Here is a 4768-nt window from a genome sequence, read left to right as displayed (position 1 = left end):
GGAGAAGGGGGCCTTCTTTGCCGCGCGGCGCTGGCGTGACGTAGGAGGCTGTCCGCTGCGCGCCGGGCGAGGAGGATGCGTGCGGGGGTCTCCGGGCTGGCGAGATTGTATGCCCGGGGCGCTGTGGGTGAAGAGCGCCGGGGGAGCCTTTACGCGAGGCAGCAATGACAACGCGCGATTTTAAAGGCTAGTGGTGAGGACATCCGCATTTCCTCACTCCACCTTGTACGGCTGTGAGGTCCCCTCCTTTTTTTTTTTTTTTTCTTTTTTTGGATACAGTCTCACTCTTGCCCAGGCTGGAGTGCAGTGGCGCAAAATCTCGGCTCACTGTAGCCTCCGCCTCCCAGGTTCAAGCGATTCTCCTCCTCAGCCTCCCGAGTAGCTGGGATTACAGGCGTCCGCCACCATGCCCAGCTAATTTTTGTATTTTTAGTAGAGACAGGGTTTCACCATGTTGGCCAGGCCGGTCTCGAACTCCCGACCTCAGGTGATCCACCCGCCTCGGGCTCCCAAAGTGTTGGGATTACAGGCGTCAGCCACGAAGCCCGGCCTTTTTTTTTTTTTTTTGACAGAGTCTCGCTCTGTCGCCCAGGCGGGAGTGCAGTGGGGCGATCTCGGCTCACTGCAGCCTCGACCTCCGGGGCCCAAGCGATCCTCCCGCCACAGGCTCCCAAGTAGCCAGGACGACAGGTGCCCGCCACCATGCCTAGCGAATTTTTGTATTCGAAACATAGCGAGACTGGGTTTCGCTGTGTTCCCCAGGCTGGTCTGACCTCCTGGGCTCAAAGCGGTCCACCCTCCTCAGCGTTTCAAAGTATTGGGATTACAGGCGTGAGCCACCGCGCCCACCCGGAGGTCCGCTCCTTTAACTCCGGCTGGATCTATCCCCGAGGTGGGGTGGGCGCCGGAATAACTCCCTAAGGGATGTGACTGAGTCTGTTTTTGCCCGGCCGCATAGACCTGCATTTTATGCAGTTTTGTTCGTTTTGAAAGGGAGTCAGAAAAGGGAGATTTGGAATGAGTCGAGGTTAGTTATCTCGTGTGGGTTGATACTGGGTGGTAGAGGTTTGACAGACTGCCAAATCAGGTCTGTCTAGTTACCACCACCCGCTTGTTCTACACTAGTGTCTCCTGCATGACGTAGCCACTGACTCTTAGGGAACGTAAACATTATAATAAAGATCATTTATTTCCGTTATCTGCTAAGCACAGTGCTAAACTTTTACACGTTTTATATCTCGTTTAGTCCTCACAATAGTCCTTTACTTAAAAGATTAGGGAACTGGAGCCCAAAGAAGGAACTGAAGCCCCGGGTAAACCAGTCAGTAGATAGAAGCAGTATTCCAATACAAAGCAAGGACCAGAAGCCATGAGCTAAACTGCTGGTCTCCTATGACCACTATATTTCAGTAGGGAAGTTTATGAAATGAGGTTTGTTGTATGTTCGCTCACAATTATTAAGCACCTGCAAAGTGACAGATGCGTGTGGTAGGTTCAGAAACAAATGTTCAAAGGTACTTAATCTTGTAATTATGAGGTGGTGGTGGTGGTGTTTGTTTGTTTGTTTTTATTTGTTTTTGAGACGGAGTTTCACTCTTGTTGCCCAGGCTGGAGCAGTGGCACCATCTCGGCTCACCGCAACCTCCGCCTCCCGGGTTCAAGCGATTCTCCTGCCTCAGCCTCCCCAGTAGCTGGGATTACGGGCATGCACCACCACGCCCGGCTAATTTTGTATTTTTAGTAGAGACGGGGTTTCTCCATGTTGGACAGGGTGGTCTCGAACTCCCGAGCTCAGGTGACAGGCCCGCCTCGGCTTCCCAAAGTGCTAGGATTGCAGGCTTGGCGAGAGCCACCTCGCCCAGCCGAGTTGTTCTTTAACACACATTTAGCATATTAGCACTAGGGGCCTGGCTCAGTAGCTCACGCCTGTAATCCCAGCACTTTGGGAGGCCGAGGTGGGTGGATCGCTTTAGGTCAGGAGTTTAAGACCAGCCTGGCCAACGTGGCGAAACCCCGTCTCTACTAAAAATCAAAACATTAACCGGGGGTGTAATCCCAGCTACTCGGGAGGCTAAGGCAGGAGAATCCCTTGAAGCCAGGAAGTGGAGGTTGCAGTGAGCCAAGATTGCGCCACTGCACTCCAGCCTGGGTGACAGAGCAAGACTTTGTCTCCAAAAAAAAAAAAAAAAAAAGAAGGATATTAGCGCTAGGAAATGAAGGTCCATAAACCTCTGAGGCCGCCTTCTCTTCAGAGGACCAGAATACTCCCAAGTAGCACATAAATTCTATGGTTATTTGTTTAGACAACTGATGTAATATGTTGGAAACAAGTGGGTGATGAGGAAATGCATTAATTTTGGGATGTCAAATACTGGATTTGAGTTTATTAGTAGCTCTGCTACTTATTAGCTATGTGACCTAAGGAAGGCCACTTAAATCCTTTGGGTCTCATTTTCCTCATCTGTAAAATAGGAGGGTTGAACTAGATGATCTCTAGGGGCTTACTAAACTACTAGTTCTACCAGTGTAAGGAGTCGACGTGTCAGCCATAAAGGACAGAGCAGAATTTGGAAGATGCCATTATTGGCTTCTTGGGACAGTCTTAAAGTTTTGAGACATGCTTTAAGTATCTGAAATGTTTCAAGTTATAAACATTTCTTTTTCTGTGAAATTGGAATTATTTTTGTTCGTGGGATTAGGAAGTAAATAAATGTTAAACATCGGCTTTCATCAGAGTGTTAATGTACATTATTTCTCCATTAAAATGGGATTTCAACAAATATTAAAACATAAACATGGCTGGGCGTGGTGGCTCACACTTGTAATCCCAGCACTTTGGGAGGCCAAGGTGGGTGGATCACAGGAGTTCAAGACCAGCCTGGCCAAGATGGTGAAATCCCATCTCTACTAAAAATACAAAAATTAGCCAGGCGCGGTGTCAGATGCCTGTAATCCCAGCTGCTCGGGAGGCTGAGGCAGGAGAATCGCTTGAACCCGGGAGGCAGAGGTTGCAGTGAGCCGAGATCATTGCCACTGCACTCCAGCCTGGGCGACAGAGTGAGACTCCATCTCAAAACAAAACAAAAACATAAACGCTTGTGTAGAGTACTTTAAGGAAAGCACTGTTGCTAATGAAGGGTAAAAATGTTTTAAAAACTTTCTGATATTTATTTTTTATTTATTTATTTATTTTTTGAGATGGAGTCTCGCTCTGTCACCCAGGCTGGAGTGCAGCGGCACAATCTCGGCTCACTGCAAGCTCCGCCTCCCGGGTTCACGCCATTTTCCTGCCTCAGCCTCCCAAGTAGCTGGGACTACAGGCGCCCGCCACCAAGCCCGGCTAATTTTTTGTATTTTTAGTAGAGAGGGGGCTTCACCGTGTTAGCCAGGATGGTCTCGATCTCCTGACCCGGTGATCCGCCCGCCTTGGCCTCCCAAAGTGCTGGGATAAAAGGCATGAGCCACGGTGCCCGGCCAGCTTTCCTATATTTAAAAAATACTTTCCAAAACAAAACAAAACCAAACAAACAAAAATACTTTCCTGCCAGATCCAAGCAGATGTAAGGCATATGTGGGAATGTTGGCAATAACAATACAATTTCCTTAATAATTTATGAAATAGGTTTTACAAAACAATAATACTTTGTCAGCCATCCAAATGAAGGTTCTCTTTAGAATGAATAGCCCACGATGTCCTAGACCCTCAATAATAGGACTGAGCCAGGAACTGGTTAAGGTTAGAAAAGAAGAGAGGAGGGGCCAGGTGCGGTGGCTCATGCTGTAATCCCAGCACCTTGGGAGGCCGAGGAGGGTGGATCACCTGAGGTCAGGGGATCGAGACCATCCTGGCTAACATGGTGAAACCCTGTCTCTACTAAAAATACAAAAAATTAGCCCGGTGTTGTGGCATGCACCTGTATTACCAGCTACTGGGGAGGCTGAGGCAGGAGGATCGCTTGAACCTGGGAGGTGGAGGTTGCGGTGAGCCGAGATCATGCCATTTCACTCCAGCCTGGGCAACAAGAGGGAAACTCTGTCTCAAAAAAAAAGAAAAGAAAAGAAGAGAGGGCTGTATGTATCTTATCTCTCTTAGGTTTTGCTCCAATTCAAAGACGGTGTTTGTTGTTATTTTGTGTTTTTCTCTGCATTAGTTTATTATCGAGACCACCATTAAGCCCCATTTTCCTAAGCCATACTGTTTGCATCATTCTTTTTTTTTGCCCCGCTGAAACGGAGTCTCGCTCTGTCGCCCAGCCTGGAGTGCAATGGTGCAATCTCAGCTCACTGCAACCTCTGCTCCACGGGTTCAAGTGATTCTCCTGCCTCAGCCTCCCGAGTAACTGGGACTACAGACATGCGCCACTGTGGCCGGCTAATTTTGTATTTTTAGTAGAGACGGGGTTTCACCATGTTGGCCAGGCTGGTTTCGAACTCCCGACCTCAGGTGATCTGCCCACCTTGGCCTTTGAAAGTACTGGGATTACAGGTGTGAGCCACCATGCCTGGCCTCATTCTATGTTTTTAAGTTTAGCTTGCAATAGTAACATGAAGCAGAGGCCTTGTTTCATTAAGTATATTTTGATTTTCCTAATTTTCCTAGAAAGGTTTCTAGTTAACATTTTTGTTACTTTCTAACCTTCCCAGTTAAGATATTTGTCTGAAAATAGGAAGAGGTTGATTGTTGGCAATAGTAAAAAATAAAAATTTAAAAGTTTAAGAAAAACAAATAAAAATGAAAATGGGAAGAGGAAAAGCCAAAGGAGGGTGC

General features: G+C 47.8%; 1 protein-coding gene across 1 annotated transcript in view; it reads left to right on the top strand.

Moving 5' to 3' along the window:
• The first annotated feature begins 172 nt into the window (after positions 1-172).
• Positions 173-4768, top strand: part of COMMD1 (copper metabolism domain containing 1) — a 245162-nt gene continuing 240566 nt past the window's right edge. The window contains exon 1 of the mRNA XM_031008148.2: positions 173-193. The gene's annotated coding sequence lies outside the window, so the exon portion shown is untranslated. The remainder of the gene's footprint in view (positions 194-4768) is intronic.

This window comes from Gorilla gorilla, chromosome 12 (assembly GCF_029281585.2).
Source record: "Gorilla gorilla gorilla isolate KB3781 chromosome 12, NHGRI_mGorGor1-v2.1_pri, whole genome shotgun sequence".
Lineage (NCBI taxonomy): Eukaryota > Metazoa > Chordata > Mammalia > Primates > Hominidae > Gorilla > Gorilla gorilla.
The sequence above is the reverse complement of the archived record's forward strand: the minus strand, read 5'-3'. Positions and strand labels throughout refer to the sequence as shown.